Source organism: Macaca fascicularis, chromosome 19, assembly GCF_037993035.2.
Source record: "Macaca fascicularis isolate 582-1 chromosome 19, T2T-MFA8v1.1".
Classification (NCBI taxonomy): Eukaryota; Metazoa; Chordata; class Mammalia; order Primates; family Cercopithecidae; genus Macaca; species Macaca fascicularis.
In genome coordinates, this window is record NC_088393.1 from 36140249 (window position 1) to 36161718 (window position 21470).

The window sequence follows — 21470 nt, forward strand, 5'->3', positions numbered from 1 at the left end:
GCAAAGGAAAACCTTACACAGAAATCAGCCTTCTGTCCCCACACAGAAGCCTCATCACAGGGCTTCCAGAGGCCCTCAGGCAGGTGGACGCTGGAGTTTCCCCTGGGCTGATCAGCAGCCCGCTTCCACCCCAAATCCAGTCCCCCGGCTGCCTGTGACAAGAGAGTCCTTCATGCTGAGTGCTGCTCTTGTTGCACGTTTTTCTCTCGGTGTTTAGACAGAGACCGTGGATTCAGGTTTGATTAAACAGTGTGGGCCCAGAAAAATCAATTAGCAAGCAGAGTGATCCACAGTAATCAGGATTAGTGCCATCTACTAAGCTCCCACGATGTGCGAGGTCCCCTATGAGGGCCTCACTGTATCATCTCCCTTCATCTTAATGAGATGAGATGGATATTATTATCTTTCTCACATTACAAATGAGTGAGAGGGTAGAGAGAGGTTAATGCAGAATTGCTAAGTATCTGATCAGGATTTGAAAGCAGGGGTTTGCAATTCCGTAGACCTTGCACTACACTTGTGGGGTGCAGCCAGGCATCCCTCACATCTTGGTGACCTCAGGGAGTTGCCAGGATTGAAGTCCAAGACCCACCCTTGTTGGGGTTGGGGGGCAGCTTGTGAGCAGCCTGGAATGAGCCCCACAATTGAACTGTGCACCTTCCTTCCCACAAGTGGGTAATTTTGGTCTCCTTCCTTGTTCCAGCTTTTGCTTTTGTTTTTTAATTTGAAATAACAACATCCAGTTGGCAAAGCCTGTGGGGAGAACCATTTTATTACTTTTTCTAAATATAATGGGAAAAACTTGCCGACCCAGAGCTCTGTGGCAGGAACAAATTGTGCAGGGTCTGTTAAGAAGAGGATAGATGTGCACCTGGGACTCCAGAGAGGGGCTCCCAGGATGGGCTTCTGCCAGAGGCTGATGTCCACATTGTGTTCTCTTCCGATGCAATCATCACGTTAGAGGAAGCATGAGAATTTTTCATCAGCTGTGTTTAAACTTCATGATGCTACTTGCAAAGGAGGGGCTCTGAGTCCTGACTCACATCACACTTCCTCCAGGAAGCGCTCCCTGAGTTCCAGCTGCCCAAGTACCAGCGTTCTGCATTCAGAGGTTCGGTATACACTACCTCACACACTGGCGCCGTCTTTAGCATCTAACTCTGTCTCTCCAAGTTGTTTTCCGGGGAGGCAGAAACTAGCTCTCACCTTCTTTTGCCCACCCCCTCAGCACCTAGCAGTGCCTGGCATGTTTCAGCCCTCAGCAGTCACTCGTTTGGTAGCAGTCATTTGTTTGGTAACAGTCACCTGAATCCCAAATCTTGCTCTGTAAATGGGAACGATAATACATATACACCCTTTAGGGCTGTTGGGAGGATGAGGGGCAAAGCACATAAAGCATTTATCACTTTGCCTGTATGTAGTAGGCAATTAATTAGTGTTGACTATTATAATGTGTTTCAGAAATGAATAGCTGCAAGCGGAGCTCAAGTTGTCTTCCCTCGGGGGGGGGATTATGTCTCCTGGAACTCTACGGAGGTCAGTCGTCTGTGTTATCATTTAACTTTCTTATCGATCTGAATCCACCTGCTGATGAGATGTTCTGGTGATGCTGCCCTGGAAGGTGTAATTAAAATTAAAGCAAAACCAAACAAATACATTAGAGAGGAGAGAAGCGAGGGCTGGGAGTGACAGGGAGGCAGGTTGGAAATGCAAACGAGGCTTTGCTAAAATAGTCTCCACGGCTGGGAGAAGGAAGAAACCACCCAGAATCTAAGGGTTTTCTAAGAGACGGTAACGGCAGTGAGGAGGGCCGCTGGGGAGGACTCACAGATCCAGGTGAGCTGGGTCTGTCAGGAGCCTTTGCTGTATCTAGTGGCCCAACTCGCTCGTAGCATAGAAGGCAGGAGGGGGTGGGAGAGATGGAGGGGATGGCAGGAGATCCTAGAAGAGGTGGCTGTGTTGTGTTTTTCTATCTTCAAGGTCACATATATGGTCTCCCAGAAAATCGACACCAACCCCTCGCTTAGTCCACATACTCCAAGTAGGCTCTGGGGCCCTCTGATTCAAGGGGCCTGGAGCAATCAGCCTTTCAGATAGCCCTGGAGATGGTGATTACTTCGTGGCACATCTTGTAACCCAAGCAGGTCCCATGAGAATGTCCCCAGGGTGAGCACAGGTGCTACTGGGAGCAATGACTTTTTCCCCGTGGACTGGATGCTGTGGGGATCGGGGAACGGTGGCCTTTTAAATCCTTTATCCAAAAGCCGAAGCCCAAGAGTCAGGCTGGGAAACCGGGTCAAGAGAGAGACATGAAGTTCCAGTGACTTTTTCTTTTCTGAGTCCCTGGATCAAACCACACCTGACAGTCACATATGTGTTTGGTTTTCTAGTTTTATGAAACAGTAAATCTGCTTTGTTCTTGATCAGGCTGTAGTGAATTTACTTTGGACACTAAGTGTTCTGAGGCCCCAGGCCCCAGGAGGGATAGAGTAGATTGGTTTGCCTGACATCTGTTCCAGTCTTTTTCTAGTGGGTGTTCCTTTACTGCAGGGGTGGGGGAAGCAAAAGCTCCAACTCCAAGGCCCCTCCCAGCTATAGGGCTCTGTATCTGATTGAGGTTCCACCAACCAGGTGTTGTCCTATGAGACTTGACTTGCAGCCAAGTTACATGAAAGAGGGGAGGCAGCCACTTCGCTGGTTTGTGTGCAGCGGGTGCAGGGGTGCCGCTTGATGCCCGTATCACTGCCGAGCTGGTGGAATCTGGAGCTGGTGCTTAGGATAAGACATGATGATTCACCTCCTGCCTGATTATAGCAAACGCAGCATGCAGGGTTCTGGACGGGCCAGTTCTGCAGTGAGGTCCTGGTTCCCAGTCCTACAGAGCCTGCCCCCGCAGGCCTTCCAGGGGTTTTGGAAGCACCTCATTTCCAGTATTCACCCCCTTTTCTTGAAATAGCTGGAGTGGTTTCTGATTCCTGCATCGGCATCCTGACTGATACAGCAGCAATTCTGCCGCTGGACATGGTGTTGGCCTTCCGTAGTCAGGTGTTAGCACGCCAGGGTCCGCGACCTAGGGCGTCTTACTGTTTCCAGGTGGCAGGAGGCTGGCAACTGCTCCCTGAACCCCCAGAAGTATAGATGGACTGTGTTTGTGATGTGTGGCTCCCAGCTGACCCAGATTTGGGGTGGAGGAAGGAGAGATAAGGAATGGAGGTGGGTGCAAAAGAATAAACTGACTGAACTTGAAAAGACAAAATGCTGCCATTAGCATGGACCATTCTCCCCGTGTGCCTCCTTGGGGTTTGGGAAGAACAGGAATTGAGTCGTTCTGAGTAGCCTCCACAGAGGCATCCTAAAGGCAGATGTATCCAGGGGTCCTTGGCCATGGTACAAGCCTGTCCCACTCCAGAGGAGGAAGACAGCAGGCTGGAGGTGGGTTTGGGCTGTTTCTCAGGAGTCACAATTTGGGATCACTGGTACAAAGCCAACTTCCTTACGATTTCACATGCAGTGATTGGCACCACCCATGCCCATATCAAACAGCTGAGAACACAGCCCCAGGTATGTCCCAGCTTTCTGGGTCTTCTCAGATATATGGGTTGTTCCTGAGATCACGAACAGGGCACTGTGTTCTCACAGGGTAGTTGGGCCCCGATATTTGACACTTCATTTACATTTGATTTCAAGCTCCAAATAAAATCCCTACATATAAAGGTTCTGCAGATTCACTGACTGGACGCACTCTTGACTCCCTGCTAGCGTGCCTTACTGTACAGTAGGACAATGGTCTCTGAGAGTGGGCTTTGAAACAGCAGGCTCAGCATCACCACGGAACTTTTTTTTTTTATTTTTATTTTTTTGAGACGGAGTCTCGCTCTGTCGCCCGGGCTGGAGTGCAGTGGCCGGATCTCAGCTCACTGCAAGCTCCGCCTCCCTGGTTTACGCCATTCTCCTGCCTCAGCCTCCCGAATAGCTGGGACTACAGGCGCCCGCCACCTCGCCCGGCTAGTTTTTTGTATTTTTTTTAGTAGAGACGGGGTTTCACCGTGTTAGCCAGGATGGTCTCGATCTCCTGACCTCGTGATCCGCCCACCTCGGCCTCCCAGAGTGCTGGGATTACAGGCTTGAGCCACCGCGCCCGGCCTGGAACTTATTAAAAATGCAAATATACGCCGGGCGCAGTGGGTTATTCCTGTAATCCCTGCACTTTGGAAGGTCAAGGGAGGTGGGCCATTTGAGGCCAGAAGTTTGAGACCAGCCTAGGCAACATGGAAAACCCCCATCTCTACACAAAAATTTAAAAATAAGCCGGGTGTGGTGGTGGGCACCTGTAGTCCCAACTACTCGGAGGAATCACTTGAGCCCGGGAGGCAGAGGTTGCAGTGAGCCGAGATCATGCACTCTAGCCTGGGCGACAAAGTGACACCTTGTCTCAAAAAAAAAAAAAAAAAAAAGCAGGTTCACAAGCCTCACCCCAAACCTTACGAAATGTTAGCTTTCTCATAGGGTTATTGCAGTGACTAAATTGAAACAAGATGTGTAACACATCTAGCCAAGAATCTGCAGTCACAGGGCTGACACTCTTCAGGTCTGTGTGTAAAGGTGCATGTGTGTGTATGTACATGTGTGTGTGCAAGTATTTACACACGTGGGTTAGTGTCTGTGTGTATGTGTGTGCATGTGTGCGTATCTGTGTGCGCAGTTATGTGAGTGTGTGTATTTAGGTCACTGCGCACACTGTCAGCTCTGTCTGCAATGGCTCTCTCTGTCCATGATGGACCTGTATTCATCTTTCAGATTTTTACTCAAGCATCCTTTGGTCTATTTGTCTCTGCACTCTTGTCTTGTCTTACTCCCCCCGGTACTAGCCCCTCTCCCAGAGCTTCCACCCTATCCACATTCGTTGTTTGCATGAGTAGAGTAATCCTTGTGGCTAGTCTGGGCCCCATTCACCCTTCTCCTGCTCATGGCATCCTGGTTTTATCTTGGGAAATGTCGTGCCCCCCAATCCTAAGCTGTGTGGTGCATTGGGACTGATCCTACAGCGTGTTGTCTGGGTTGATCAATCTTATCCTACTTCATGGCCACAGTGATTGATTCACAAGTGAGCATGGGACATGCGTGGGTCCAAGGAGGGTTGGTCTCGAGATTTGGGCTTGAAATATTGGCCCATTTTTGGTTGGGATGGGAGAAATCCTGCCCAAGCACAAAGCCAGTTTTGAATAAAGCAGAAGCAGGCAATGGAGACCAACTCCTGGCACTTTCTGAATGCCTGAATCTGTCAGTGACCACCTGTTAGACTCTGTAAGTGTATAGCTGTGTGAATTAACCAAGACCTTTTTTTTTTTTTTGTAAATTTTAGGGGATTTTTGTTCTTATGTTGTTTTCCCACATCACTCTGATTGTGGTTTCCACCACTTGCAAAAGAAACAGTTGGGTTTTGTGACCCTGTTAAGGGACCTGGCCTTACCAATGCCTGGTTCCTGCAAAATCCTTGGTCTATGGTAGATCCCCAGGAAATGCTGAATGATGGAACGAACGTCTACCAAAAGAGAAAGGCTGAGATCTTTTCCTTCAGCCTTTACTTCACCTCTTCAGCATGCATTCATACGGCACTGCCCATGCTCCAGGGCCCTCTCTGATGTGCAATTTGCCTGGCTGGCAAATTCCCCGGGCTACCTCAACCTGCACAGTATCTGTGACATCTCAGGGGATGAGCAGAAATGTCTGCACCCGAAGGCCAATCAAGGCCCCTCCACGACCCTCTGGGCTGAAAGCTGCTGAGCTCAGATGGCCGTGCCATGCAGCTGTCTGCTAACCATGCCCCACAGAGTGGAGCAGACACTTGTAAAAATGTCCCTCTGAAACTGGCTCTGTATGGCCCCAGCAGGAATTAATTTGCTATTGTAAATGAGATTAACCAGCCTGTCTTCCAAAACTCGTTTGTCCATCAGATGGCGAGGTGACTGGTGGCCAACCTACCAGGGGATGTTTTGGAGAGGGGGGAGCTCTCCACAGAAAATGGCCTTCTCTGTCCATTAACTTCCTTTTGAATTAGGATTCCTCTTGCTCACAGCAAACGTTGGCTCAAGCTTTGGGGCAGCTGCAGGACTGCTGTTAGTTAGGGGTAGGAGGCCTGCCTGGGATGGGCTTCTGGCCGCTCTCTGAAGGGTGGAGGGCATGACCCGGATGGTCCTGCCTGAGGAAGGAATCTCAGCCACAGACTGGGCCTTTTCTCTTGCGGCTGGTCAGGGGACTTAGAAGCCCTCCCCGAGTCTCTGGAAATCTTGGATCTGAACTCTGGGCTCTGGGCCTCTAAGCCGTGCTTCCCGCTCCACTGTCGCCTGGTGGGGAATATGGGATGAGGGAGAAGACAGGGTGAGGCTGGGACAATGGGGAGAGCATCGGAGGAAAGGAGGCCAGTGATGTTTCAGACCTTTTCTAAAACCATAGGTTGAATTATTGATTTCTGGCCAGGTGTGGTGGCTCAGGCCTGTAATTCTAGCATTTTGATAGGCCAAGGAGGGAGGATCTCTTGAAGTCAAGAGTTTGAGACCAACCTAGGCAACATGGTGAGACCCAGTCTCCATTTAAAAACAAAATAAAAAACTAAAGTGTTAAATTTCCAAAGCCATGTGTCTCTCTCAAACTCACTGGAGCAAACAGCACCTGGAGACTCAGTGCGGGAGCGCCTCTCCCCTCTACAGTTCCACAGACACCACTGCACTCCCAGCAGCATGGGCAGGAGCTTGCACCAGGAAAAGCTCAGGGATGTGCTGGCCCAGTCCTCTCTTTGACCCTTGAGGACCCAGGTCTAGGGGGGATTAAGAAATAGGCCATAGAAAAAATAAATGCAAGAGCTGAAGTGGAACTAGAATCTCTGTCTCTGGACTCCTAGCTCAGTCACTTTCAAGCTATTATTTAGGATTATCATTGGACTGCCCTGGGCCTCCAGTTTTCAGGAGTTTTTCACCCCACCCAGAGTTTTAAGGCACTCCTTGTGAATTACACAAATCATGGATGTGGCCCCGCTAGCGCTAAGCAATAAGTTGTCCTGCATCGCCCCCTGGTGGGCTTTTGAGCTATAGTCATATTGAATTTCTAGGAAGGACTGAAGTGGTTAGACCCTACCTCTATGATGCCTTAATTCCTCCAAGACTGTAAGATGGTCGGCTCCATCCGCGCACTCCCTCTCTCCCGCCTGTGTGGAGCGCCCTTCTCCTTTCTCAAACTGGATTTGATTATTATCCCAACCCTAGTTGCCTTTCTCAGGCACTCAGTTGTCTTTCACTGAACTCTCAGCAGAGTGTGGATCTAGGTGCACGGTGCTTCTGTTGGTCTCCATCCTAGCTGGGCTGCCTCCTGGGAAAAAGAACTTGACTGTTTGTTTAAAAAAATACATATATATACAGGCATGCAGTGTATAATAATCCCATCAGGGTAAGTGGGGTGTCCATCACCTCAAGCATTTACCTTTCATTGTGTTATAAGCAAAATACTCTTATTTTTAAATGTACAGTAAATGATTAACTGTAGTCACCCTATTGTGCTATCAAATACTAGATTTTATTCATTCTATCTATGTTTTTATACCCATTAACTATGCACACTCTCCCCTCCCCAACCCTTCGCAGCCCCTGTCACCATCCTTCTGCTCTCTATCTCTGTGAATTCAATTGTTCTACATTTTTAGCCCCAACAAATAAGTGAGAGCATGCAAACTTTGTCTTTCTGTGCCTGGCTTATTTCACTCCACATAATGACCTCCAGTTCCATCCGTGTGGTTACAGATGACAGGATCTCATTCTTTTTAATGGCTGAGTAGTAAGTACTCCATTGTGTCCATGGACCACATGTTTTTTTATCCATTCATCTGTTGGTGGCAGGTTGTTTCCAAATCTGGGCTCTTGTGAACAGTGCTGCAATAAACATGGGAGTGCAGAGATCTCATCAATAGCCTGATTTTCTTTCTTTGGGGTCTATGCCCAGCAGTGGGATTGCTGGATCATATGGTAGCTCTATTTTTAGTTTTTTGAGGAACCTCCAAACTGTTCTCCATACTGATTGGAAGTTTGTTGTTTTAACCTTATCACTGGATACTTAGCACTGGACACAGTGCTAGGGGGTAGATAAGGCACTCAAATATTTCAAGGGAGGGAGCAAGGAAGGCAAGGAGGCCAGAACACTCGGCTTGGACATCCTTGAGCCCTCCCCACACCTGGTGTACAGCCTGGAAGAATAGCATTAAAGCATGGATGGACAAGCAGATGGATGAAGAAATGACTTTCTCCTGGGGCTCCCTCCTGTCAGACTCACTCTTCTAATCTCCAGTGGCACAGGCCCCCCTTCTAATCTCCAGTGTCCTGCCCTAGTGCCTGTCCAGGACTAAAGTGGCAATCCTGGGACCCCATTGCCTCTGGTTTCCTGATGTGTCTTTTGCATATATTTTTTAAGACAAAGGATCCCAGAGATTGGGTATCCTATTTTTTTGGTTTAAAACGGTCAGAGGTGTTTGAACCAGAGTGACTCCATCTTGAATACGGGCTGGATAAACAGACACCGAAATCTGCTGGGCTGTTCCCAGGAGATTAGGCATTCTTAGCCACATGAGGTTCATGGTTAAAGGAATAGTTGAATTCATGCTGAGCAAACAGACCCAAGACTTAACAGACGCAGGAAATGTCCTAATGTCCCGATGTCTTAAGTACAAAAGCATTCTTAGTTTAAGAATAAGTTTCGCTTTAAAGATACAGATTCTTGTGAAGATGGTAGTTACACAAAGATGAGCAATCCTTTGACACAGCCCTGGAGTGGAGCACATCCCCCATGGCTTTTGCTTTGTTATTCTATATATAAACAAGCACTTCAGGTAAGATGGATGCGTTCCTCCTCTTGCCTTTGGGAGCGCCCTGCTCTGTCTATGAAGTAGCCCTTGCTTTATTCCTATACTTTCTTAATAAACTGGCTTTTGCTTTTACTCTGTGGACTTGCCCCCAATTTTTTCTTGTGCAAGATCCAAGAACCCTCTCTTGGGGTCTGGATTGAAACCCCTTTCAAGTAACAAAACCACAGTGGCCCTGATTTTCTTAAAGAGAGTTCCTGAGAGTTCATAAGAAAAGATTTGAGTTCTGATTGTATCCAGATCAACCAGCCTGACCTGGACATGTTGACAATTGTCTGTGCCATTAGAGGGACGTCTCCATCCAGGAGAGGTGGGAGAGAGCCAGTGCCCATTTGCCTTCTAAGCAAATGCATCAGAGCCTGTTCTAATAGGGAAAGAAAGTATAACTAATGAAATTAAATTCAGGGAAGGAAGATGAGCTCCACTAATGATTAATGTTCAACTTAATAGATCAGCAAGACACGCTGAGTTGAGAAGCTGCCCAGAGGGTTCCAGTCCGCTGCCCAAGCACAGGAGGAACAATGAGAGGAGCAACTTCGGTTCCCCACACCCGCGGCTTGTCTCTGGGGAAACACAGTTATTAATTGCTTTAAAATGTCAGTCGCTTTGCTTCAAAGTAGCCACTTCCCCTGCTGCTTTCTGATCGCCCCCTTGAAAATGACTTCCAGTGTGGACATTGACTCTAGCTTGTGTTTAAAACAGAATTTGGGGCTGGGCTCAGTGGCTCACGCCTCTTTGGAAGGCCAAGGCGGACAGGTCAGCTGAGGTTAGGAGTTCGAGACCAGCCTGGCCAACATGGTAAAACCTCATCTCTACTAAAAATACAAAAATTAGCTGAACACGATGGCGAGCGCCTGTAATCCCAGCTACTCAGGAGGCTGAGGCAGAAGAATCGCTTGAACCTGGGAGATGGAGGTTGCAATGAACCAAGATCACACCACTGCACTCCAGCCTGGGTGACAGAGGGAGACTCTGTCTCAAAAAACAAACTTGCGGGCCACCTACCTATCAATGCATTAGCCTTTTACATCTTTTTTTCTTTTAAAGACAGGGTCCCACTCTGTGACCTGGACTGAAGTGCAGTGGTGCAATCATGGCTCACCACAGCCTCCATTTCCTGGACTCAAGTGATCTTCCTGCCTCAGCCTCTCAAGTAGCTGGGACCACAGGCCCAACACCAAGCCTGCCCAACACAAGCCTTTTATAAAGTGACAAATCAGCTCAGTTCAACACGTGGGTGGGATCCTGCTGTTCTGCCCCTGCCCTGCCCCTGTGCCTGCACCCTCAGAAGGCAAATACTCACAGGGAACAGACTCACCCAGAACAGTGTGAGGCAGGGTCCTCAGGGGCTTCCAGAGAAGAAGACAGCTGGAAGGGGCCTCAGCGGAGACAGTGCCTGTGGGCCAATGGTGGCCGCACTGTCTTCCTTCATGAAGGGACAGGCTCTGGGCTCAGAGCCATGTGCCAGCTGGGGCTGGGATCTTCTGCTCTCGCTTTACTAGGCACCAGTGACAGATAGGAAAGGACCACTCCCCCAGGGTTCCTCTTTGGGACACCTGGCCTCCTTCCCTCTCCATCCCTTCCCTCCTGGGATTTCATGGAGCCCCCACTGTGTGCTGGGCCCTGTGGCCGCTAAGGTCACCAGGCTCCAAGCCCTGCTCTTGCAAGAGATCCAGACAAGCTGCCTGGGAAGTGGACAGTGGGAGGCGACACACGAGGAGAACTGGAGCAGGCAGGCGCCATGGTGCAGTGCGGGGAGGGGTGGACATCTGTGTGACAACAAAATCCTCCCTCTGTTTTGAACCTCGCTGTATTGAACTCTGCAGTCTTTAAAATAATGTAATCTCTAGGACTCTGCGGCTTCCCAAATCCTATTGACCTGTGATTCGGATAAGAACTGATCTCATTTGTGTCTGAATGAGTGAATGTTGTCTGTGCAAGCAGCTGACTTCAGGACTAGGCTGGTATCCAGCATCACAAGAGCAAAGGCATGCTTTGTGGTTACAGATTGGCACTGGAGCGGCCCTCCCTCCCTAGCTTGTGGGGCCCTCGAGGGTCCAGGGGCGAGGAGAGCCAGTGCCGGCAGCCTGCCTCAGTGCATGTTTTCTGAGCACCTCATGACCTTGCTGGGAGTGTGTCTGATCAGCCGTTTCCCTTGGGACTAAAGATTTGGTCATGGCAGCAGGAGAGAATTCCATCAGTGGACAGCTCTATTTTTAAGGCTCCGGCTTTGTTTTCTCTTTCCCGAGAGGCAGTCCCTGCAGCAGGCTTAAGCCTGTCTCACTGACAGCCTGCCCGCATGTTAAGCAGGCACCGGACACTTGCTGGAAGGCAGGGAATTGCAGTGAAAGAGGACGGAGGTGAGAGGCTGTGCTCCTTGGGGTGAAGGCAGCTTCTGTGCTCCTGGAATCTACCGTCAAGCCAAGGTGATGCCTGCTTGCATGCTTCCTGAGGGGTGTGTGTGCGCGCGCGTTACGTGTGCACGCATATTCTATGATGATAGCATCCTGTTTGCTTATCCCTGCCTGAAGCATCCCTTCCTGCAACCCCACTAATCAGCTCATTCGCTCACCTTCCCATAGGAATGTATCTCTTTGCCCATCCCTTTGCCTGGGACAGCTTGCCCATTTCCAGCCTTCCTCTCTTTCCTTCTCTTTTCTGCAAAAACTCGTGGGATGCTACATGAGTCTGTTTTATGTTGCCATAAAGAAATATCTGATCTCTACTTAAAAAATACAAAAAACTAGCCGGGCGAGGTGGCGGGCGCCTGTAGTCCCAGCTACTTGGGAGGCTGAGGCAGGAGAATGGCGTAAACCCGGGAGGCGGAGCTTGCAGTGAGCTGAGATCCGGCCACTGCACTCCAGCCTGGGCGACAGAGCGAGACTCCGTCTCAACAACAACAACAAAAAAAGAAATATCTGAGACTGGGCAATTTATATACAAAAAGAAAGTATAAGTGGCTCATGGTTCTGCAGGGTGTACCGTAAGCGTGGTGCCTTCATCTGCTTCTGGGGAGGCCTCAGGAAGCTTTTACTCATGGCAGAAGGGAAGGGAAACTGGCATCTCACATGGCGAGACAGGGAGCAAGAGAGGTGCCCGGCTCTTTTATTTTATGATTTATTGTATTTTTTGTGTGATTATTTTTAACTTTTATTTTAGGATCAGGAGCACATGTGCAAGTTAGTTATATAGGTAAACTGCGTGTCATGGAAGTTTGATGTAGATTATTTCATCACTCAGATAATGAGCATAGTACCCTATGGACATTCTTCCTGATCCTCTCTCTCCTCCCACCTTCCGCCCTCAAGCAGGCCTCGGTGTCTGTTGTTCTCCTCTTTGTGCCCATTGGTTCTTATCCTTTAGCTCCCATATATAAGGAAGAACATGTGGGGTTTTGTTTTCTATTTCTGCACTAATTCACATTGGATAATGACCTCCAGCTCCATCCATGTTCCTGCAAAAGACATGATCTCATTTTTTATGGCTGCATAATATTCTATGGTGCATATGTACCATGTTTTCTTTATTCAGTCCACTGTTGATGGGCACCTGGGTTGATTCTATGTCTTTGCTATTGTGAATAGTGCTGCGGTGAACATATGTGTGCATTTGTCTTTATGGTAGAATGATTTATTTTCCTTTGGGAATATACCCAGTAATGGGATTTCCAGGTCAAATGGTAATTCTGTTTAAGTTCGTTGAGGAATTGCCGCACTGCTTTCCACAACGGCTGAGTTAGTTCATCCTTCTACCAACAGTGTACAGGAATTCCCTTTTCCATGCAATCTTGCGCCAGGCTCTTTTAAACTACCAGCTCTTACATGAACTCATTGCTGCCGAGAGGGCACCAAGCCATTCATGAGGGACACGCCCCCATGACCCAAACATCTCGCACCAGGCCCTACCTCCAACATTGGGATCAAATTTCGACATGACATTTGGAAAGGACAAATATCCAAACCATGTCAAGGACCCTTTAACCTAATAGCTCAATCTCAGCTCTCCTGTAAGCTGGCCCTGTGGTTTTTGCACACGTGCTTCATCAGTCCAGGGCTCCTTTCTCCTTTGTGATAATGTGACCTCTCACAGGAGACATGCTGCCTGCCCAGAGCCCCATCAGAGGCTTAGCTGCTCTTGCTGTCCAGTCTCTCCAGAGACATTGCAACCCTCCTCTTACGTACCTGCTGCTCATGCCCTGAGTGATAGACGGTGTTGTGTGGGCAGTGCTCCTGTTACACACCTGCCATTTGTGCCCTGAAGAATAGGTGGCATTGTGTAGGCAATGCTCCTGGTTTCTGCTGCAGAATTGCCTCCTGCCATTTTGGTCCATTTTGACCTTCCCTGCCCCCACAGTTTTTACCTCTCTAGGACTGGTGCAGGGGAGCCTGGCTGGAGGCCAGCCAGGTAGACGTTAATTCTTGGTCTGTTCACCCCTTGGGAAATGCTCCTTCCAGCAGCGCCTCTAGGAGAACTTCCCCTAATGCATAGGGTCCCACTCTTTAGGCTTTCCTACCGCCTACTCCTGGACACAACGGTTGATCCACACGCGAGCACTGGAGCCATTTGGGGCAATCATGGAATCCCCCAGCGATGTTTTGAATGGAGTTGATGGTGAAAAACACAGTCTCTGTGCTGTCAATAAATATCCTCCTGTTCTGGCTGGAGCCATCCTGGGAGAATAGGGCTGTCATGCGGGGAGGCAGATAGTGGGCTCCTGGTGATGCCTGAACCTTGAGCACTTCTCCACTGCCATTTGCTTCTGTTGGCACATCCACATCCCTCTTGTACCACAGCAACCAGGAGGAGGCCAGGCAAAGACCCTGAGAGGGAAGTGAAGTGGGGCATAGTTGAAAAAACAACATGATTTGGTAACACACTTCAGCATTGAGCCCAAGGGAAGGTGGATTTTGAAAAAAAACACATAAGAACATGACCTTTGCCACTGCTCTTGTAGAAATGGAAGAACAGGAGAACGGGGCCGAGTGAGAGGTCACCTTATCCATGGGTAGTGCCTGCAAGGCGTCTCTGCAACATTGACCCGGGGCTCTCCCCACTGTGGGTGTGTTCCCTGTGGGTTCAGGGTTAGTGAAAAAGAAAACAGCAAAGCAAGGTCATGTTAACTGGAAAATGTGATTATCTTAGAAAAGACAAGACACCACGAGGGCTTCTCCAGCTCCCCTCCAAAGAAGACACATTTATTCAGATTTGCCTGGATCCCACAAAGCCCCTTTTTGTAAAGGTTAACAGGAAGAAAAGTCTTTGATGCACCTTAGTTCTGGATTCCAGAATAGTTTTGACATTTGGGCTATATGGCACGTCTGGATGTTTTTCTACTTCCTCAGACTTCCTGGATCGAAATCAAGCTTCTCGCCTTTAAAGATCTCAAATATCTAACTTTCACCAGCCAATGGTAATAGGGCGTTTTCAGGGTCTAAGACAAAAATAAACAAACCCTGAAAGTAAACAAGATAAAGGCGGTAGCAGGGACACCCCTACAATCATTGTGCAGGCACAGTCACAAAGCAGAGGCCCCTGTGGGGTCCAGGCCCACAGCACTGCAAAGTGACCCCAAAGTGGCACGTCTTGATGGAATCGAGGTTTCCGTGACCAGGCTGAGGGTACACCCCGAAAGAAGAGACACAAGTCCCAGTAGGATCTGTGGCCTGTGTTTTTTCTAAAGAGAGTTTCACGAGCTTCAATATTTAAAGGGGAAAGATCAAGTGGGAGGGGAAGAAAAAATGAAAAAAAAAAAAGGAAGGAAGGTAGGCAATGAGGGCAGTGTTACCTTCTTGAAAAGCCTGGATCTGTGCTCAGTGAACATGCATTTCGCACGTGAAAGGGAAGGCACGGGGTGGCGGCGGGGGGGCGGGGCAGTCAATGATGCTTTTGTCTGAAGCCCAGTAAATCCACATTTTACATAAACAAGCATGTGAAATGACAGTTATCTGGGAACAAAAGGAAGGTAGTTTTTGCATGACTGGGTTCCCAAGCTTAACCTTCCCTTTGGCTTGGTGAGTTTCAGGTCCTGAGATTAGGTTTTTCTTTCACAGCATTAGAAAAGGAAGATGGATTTCAACGTATTTAGATAAGGCAAGCTGGTCTAATTCCACCCATACTACACTTCTCTCTGCTGTCTTGGTCTGGTAGCTACACTCAGCAACATTTTCTTTTGGCTTGTGCAAATACTTGAATATTAAAGTATTGAAAATTTAAATACAAGTGTCAGGTATTCACTTGAGCATAAATTAATATCTGAATATCTGGAGGTGGACATAGGGTGTAGGGTTAAGGGAAATTCTACTGTATTCTCATATCCCTGGTCACCTTCAAAGTTCATTCAAAGTTATTTATTTATTTATTTATTTTGAGACAGAGTCTCGCTCTGTCACCCAGACTGGAGTGTAATGGCGCGATCTCAGCTCACTGCAACCTGTGACTCCTGGTTTCAAGTGATTCTCCTGCCTCAGCCTCCCAAGTAACTGGGATTACAGGCACGCACCACCATGCCCAGCTAATTTTTTTTGTATTTTAATAGAGATGAGATTTTGCCATGTTGGCCAGGCTGGTCTCAAACTCCTGGTATCAAGTGATCCACCCACCTCGGCCTCCCAAAGTGCTGGGATTACGGGTGTGAGCCACTTAATGTAATTTAAATAGTAGTTTCTATAATACTGATTCATGGGAATAACCCCATTTTACTGATGGGAAAACCGAGGCCCTGAGATGCTGAAGCTATCTACAAGTGGTGATCTGACTCCTATAACAGTGCTCCTTGTTCATTTAAAAACATAATAGGCACCTTTTCTGTGAAGAAGGTGGAAAAATGCTTTGAAAGGGCTTTGAAATCTACTACGTAAAGTGCCTTGGAGAAAAGGCCGCTAGAATACAATGTGAAATGCAGTGAGTTTTGTATTTAAATTGACTCAAAGGTTTATACTTGTCAAGGTGGGGAAATAGCAAGTCAATGACTGTACTGCACACAGAAATTACACAACTTCTGAAAATAAATTGTGTTGCTCTAATGGATTTTACCTATGAATTAAAAATTGAAAATTCAATTTTCTCTTTGGCCAGCTGTGAGCTTTTGCCTGATAGAAACTGAGTTCCAGCTCACACAGAACCCCACGGCTCCCTCAGGACCCTGGGCAGAGTCCAGCTCACGGAGGAACCCTTGTCTCCCTCAGGACCTGGGCAGAGTTCCGGCTCACACAGGACCCCTGGCTCCCTCAGGATGCTGAGCGCAGAGTCCCGGCTCACACAGGACCCCTGGCTCCCTCAGGACGCTGGGCAGAGTCCCGGCTCACACAGGACCCCTGGCTCCCTCAGGACGCTGGGCAGAGTCCCGGCTCACACAGGACACCCCTGCTCTCTCAGGACCCTGGACAGAGTCTTAGCTCACACAGGACCCCTGGCTCCCTCAGGACACTGGGCACAGAGTCCCAGTTCAACATGACCCCCGTCTCTCCCACACCTGCTGACTGATGAATTCCTGTGTGTTTTGTATCCATGACCCAAATCAGGTAAAAGTTGCATAGAGAAATGGGAGGCGGTGAGCACAAGGATCGTGTGACGCCCTGCTGTGGGTGTGGGACCTGCGGCCTCAGGGGCATGTGGGCTGGCAGCCGCTGTCTCCATGCCGGGTATGTAGGTACTGCCATCACCTTGGGGTCAGCATCTAGGGCCCTACTGGAGTTCACACTCAGCTCTGTTTGGCATCAGATTCTGTCTGGGATGTACAGCAGAAATCAGAGATGTGGGTTGGAAGTGGGGCTCAGAGATCAGAGACAGATATGGCCAACTGAAAATTAGGCTAGGCTCCAGCTCTGGCTGCAGATGGGTGGAAAAGTCAGAGGCGCAGCAGCTGTTCCCCAGCTGCGAACAGCTGGTGGAACAGGGGAATCCGATGGAAAGAGGCTGCACGGTGCTCACCTGAGTGGCCAGGCCTCCAGGCCCGGCGAGGGGAACAACGAGGTGAGCAGGTCAGAGGTGCTCCTGGTTTTCCCATCACCACCGGCCAGTGTCTGGGGGATGCCCGGGAGGGGCAGCAGAAGCCCTGGGTCCCTGCTACCCATGGAGTCTAGAGGGCCAGGCCTTTGCCCTGGGATCGGGGAGCCAGAGCATCATAGACACCTCCCGTCTCATGCTGTCCCTGAGCCCCGGGGCATCACTCAGAGACTCCCTCATGGCAAGGGCACTCTATCCCGTGCAAGCCAGGAGCCACGGGAAGATTCGATTAGGAGACTGTGGGTGCCTTCGCAGGCTTTTAGGAAACTCTGATGGACTCATAAGGCCTCTCTTTCCTGGCACTGGTCAGGGGCACTGAAGTGTGTGGCTGGTGTATGCCATATCTATCTTGTCTTCCAGGGGAACTCCCTGGATCAGAGTTAGGCAGGGACACACCACCTGTTTCTGGGATCCCCAATCACTGCCACTGGAATCTAAGGGGACTCACCCAAACCCACCCACATCACAAAGTGATGTTCCAAATGCGTTTTTCCAGCAGAGCACACAGAGACCCTCTTCAATAACTGCTTAATAGCTGTCATAGGTCTTATTCGTGTTTTCTAAGATAGAGTCCCATTGAGAAGGCCGGCTGAGCTCCCGCGTGTCTGGCATCTGGCTCGGCAGAAGGGATTTCCACGTCTGCTTGCAGGCCAGGGCCCAGTCTGGCTCTGGATGGAATGCTGGCCTTGCACAAAGGAAGGGAGCCACAGAAGGCGGGATTCGGTGGCTGAGTCCCCCAGGGATGGAAGACACAGGATGTGGAATGCAGGTGTCCTCTGGGCAGGGGCAGGGAACACGGAAGAGGGTGGTCTCAGGCTGTGCAGAAGGAAAGGTGGCAGCAGCTGCCCCTAGGCTTTCTGGGTGAAACCCTTGGCTTTAGAAAGACCCATCTCTTGAGTGGCATTTGGGGTGAGGCAGGGTGGAGAGGCCTTGGAGTAATGATGTCAGGGCATGTGAAGGAAGAGAAGTGGTTCTCTGTGCTGGGTTTTGGCAGAGAAGACTTGGAAAGGATTTGGATTAATACATTTTAAACAATGAGTTTTCAAAGGTTGTTCCAGGCAGTCTCTGTAGAAGCCTCTCGTGGGAGGAAGACATCTCCAACCACATTTCAGGAGCCAGCCCTGCAGCTTTATCCATGCCAACAGCTGAAAAGCACCAAGCAGCAAATGTGCAAAGAAGTGTGTGGAGATGCCGTGGGGATTCAGGCCTTCAGCCTCGCCCTCCAGGAGATGACCACACTGGAAAGTTCTGCTCCACCGAGCTTTTGTAGGCATTGTCAGAGAGCAGAGCGGTTCCACACCCTGCATTGCAACGGGGGCTTAATGCAGTGGCTGTGACTGTTCCCTCCACTGGGGAGCTCAGCGCAGAACTCCCTGCTACAAGGCTCTGTCTCTAAGCACCCGCCTCCCCGGAACAAGTCATCACGACAACCAAGAGAGCTTGCAACCAAGACTACACAGCCCTCAACCTTGTAAGGAAAAAAAGTGACAGGTATTAAATGGTGGCTATTTGAGGAAATAATAATAAATATATTTGGCAGAGTGAGGCTACTTGAATCTCGATGGCTGAGACTCTGTCGGCCTTCCCATTATGAAACCCATTTTTCAGGGTTTATAACTTGAAAGTAAAAATGTGCTCCAGGCAGAAGAAACCTGGCACACAAGGTCTTTGTCCAGAAAGAGGGAACTGAACAGATTAGTTCAGATCAATTTGAGATTGTAAAGAAAAACTGTCCTGAGTACGCAGATGGGTCTGGCACTGGAACAAATCACCCAATTTTGTTTGTAAGCAAGTTAACAGTAGGGGAATGTTCATGGAAATATTGCCCAGAAAGTACCTGCCTGATGTTTAACTGGAAGTGCCTATAGGTGGGTCAGATTCTGGGGGCAAAGAACATTGGCCCAGCGGCTGCAGGAGAGTAGAGGAGAGGGCACCTTTCCCCCTAGAAAGAGCTCAGATAGCATCTGAGGCTCTAGGAACTGTGCCTGGTTTCCTGACCTTTCTGAGGGAATTCATCGAACCTGCCGTCTAAAGGCTGTTCAGTGCTGACTGTCCTCCCGATGTCATAAGTCAAATTCCTGCTTCTAGGTCATGCAGGTCCCAAAAGAATTACTTTGCCTAATAAATGAGGACCCAAATGGGGAATGCTGGTTCTCCATCATCGGATGGCTCCGCTCCATTTCCCAAAGCCTTTAACAAACAAGGTAACTAGATTCCTGTCCAAATGCAATGTTCAAGGTCTAGAAAATAATCAAATGAAATGAAACCTCATCCTGGGCAGCAACGAAGAGCCTTTAGACCATCAGTATTGCTAGTAGGCCGTGGTGTCTTCCTGACAGAACTGTGGATTCAGCAGTGGGCACGCATGCATTTGCATCGATTATTTATCATTCCAGGGTGAAGATAAGTGAGCTGCGGCAGCGCTCATGCTTCCTGGGAATTCTCAGTTCCAGGCCCGCGGTCCAAACTCTTAGCTGGGTTTGGTTGGGAACCTCCACAGTTGAAGCATCCCATGGACCAGCTTAGCAGTTTAAAAACATTCTTCTATTTTATTATTTTTGTATTTTTTTAGTGAGTAGTGAGTAGGGACGGGCTTTACCTTGTTGGCCAGGCGCTCTCGAACTACTGACTTCAAGTGATCCGCCTGCTTTGGCCTCCCAAAGTGCTGGGATTACAGGCGTGAGCTGCCGCACCTGGCCTAAAATAATTCTATTTTTTTTTCCTGTGGGAAATTTAGAAAGTATAGAAAAAAATAGATAGGAAAAATTAAATACCCATGCTGCATCATCTGTCCATAACTATAGCTAGCCAGTGTTAACATTTTAAACTTCCATCCAATCATTCATTTCTCGGTGATACAGAGCCATATGCTTCACAAAAGTGAGATTCTATTGTATATTTTTACATTCTGATTTATGTACTTAGCACTGTATTAGGTGCATTTATCTGTCTCCATAGATATTCTTAGAAAAATACCATTTAAAAATTAAGTCCATAATCGTCCCTTGTATGGATTTTAAATATTATCTTTATGGACATATTGTTGTTCTTATTTTTTGCTATTACAAAAAAATGCCTTGATGGACATCTTTAAACATAAATACTTTTATGCTTCTGATTATTTCTTTAAAATATGCTCCTGGAAGCTCCTAAAAATGACTGCATCAAAGAATGAACCTATTACAAATTGTTCTGATACAAAGTAAGACACCCGCCCCACCGCATACAGCATAAAATGCTTCTGCTTTCCTGAAGGCAGAGGGTTTCCAAAACAAAGCTGAAATTCTTGGATAGGTTAATATGGCCATGCCTCTTTTTGCTTTTTTTTTTTTTCTGTTGTGGAGGTAAAAATACCAAAATAATATTAGTCCACTTTTCTGTGTTGGTTGGTAATATTTCTTCATTATTCCTCCTTCCCTCCCTCTCCTAGTTTTGGTACATTGAGAGTAGTTCACAGCCCCACCCTCCTGCCTTTGACCATGACCATATAACTTGCTTGGCCAATGTGACATGAACAGACATGTGCCAGAAGCTTTAAATGTATGTATGGAGTTTCTGCCCATCCTTTTTCCCTCCCGCCCTCCGCCATGATGAGAGCATGCCCAGCTCGTCACTGGGCCCAGAATGAAGAGCTGTATGGAACACACCTAAGCCCAAATGTCACTCTGGAGCCCAGCCAGCCAAGCAGTAGCTGATGAACAGTAGCTCATCCATGAATGAGGTCTAAATGAATGTAATTTCAGCCACAGAAATTTGGGAGATGTTTGTTACATAGTATTATCACAACAAAACCTGATTTGAAGAGCTTTGTTTGTCAGACGAGGAATATGAAGCTTAGAAAGATAAAGCAGGCCGGGCGCGGTGGCTCACGCCTGTAATCCCTGCACTTTGGGAGGCCGAGGCGGGCGGATCACGAGGTCAGTAGATCGAGACCATCCTGGCTAACACGGTGAAACCCCGTCTCTACTAAAATACAAAAAGTAAGCCGGGCGCGGTGGCGGGCGCCTGTAGTCCCAGCTACTCTGGAGGCTGAGGCAGGAGAATGGCGCGAACCCGGGAGGGGGAGCTTGCAGTGAGCGGAGATGGTGCCACTGCACTCCAGCCTGGGCGACAGAGTGAAGACTCCGCCTCAAAAAAAAAAAAAAAAAAAGAAAGATAAAGCAATTTGACCAAAGTTACCCAGGAATCAATGGAAGAGTCCTGTTGAAACTCAAGTCTGCCCTAGTTCTCGAGGCAGTATTGCAACGTGGTTGGTGCACACAAGCACGGCCTTATAATTTCCTGTATGCTGGCTGGAGTTCTAGGGGTTTCCACTGATGCCTATGGCAGCTGTAGGCCTGAGATTCTGCCCCACTTAGGAAGACAGTAGCTATCGTAGACGAGGTGATGGACTGGGCTAGAGCAGGGCCTGGGGAAGGCGGCAGCAAAATAGCCAGTGTGAAATGACTGGCCTGTTTGAGTCACTTATTACAATGAATAATTCATTTAGAATTTGAGAAAACGAATGTCAGAATGTAGTGCTTCACACACACGTGGATTCATATGTATGAACATGAGCTGGGGA

At 48.6% G+C, this 21470-nt stretch overlaps 2 long non-coding RNA genes across 2 annotated transcripts in view; one reads left to right on the plus strand and one right to left on the minus strand.

Moving 5' to 3' along the window:
* Nucleotides 1-7804: 7804 nt before the first annotated feature.
* Nucleotides 7805-10349, minus strand: LOC135968645 (uncharacterized). Its single transcript, XR_010583550.1, has 2 exons — nt 10221-10349; nt 7805-7919 (listed from the first exon to the last, which is right to left on the minus strand). It is a non-coding gene; the product is annotated as an uncharacterized lncRNA (long non-coding RNA).
* A 593-nt stretch (nt 10350-10942) lies between these two features.
* Nucleotides 10943-21470, plus strand: part of LOC123570276 (uncharacterized) — a 59305-nt gene continuing 48777 nt past the window's right edge. The window contains exon 1 of the long non-coding RNA XR_010583548.2: nt 10943-11328. This is a non-coding gene — a long non-coding RNA (uncharacterized lncRNA). The remainder of the gene's footprint in view (nt 11329-21470) is intronic.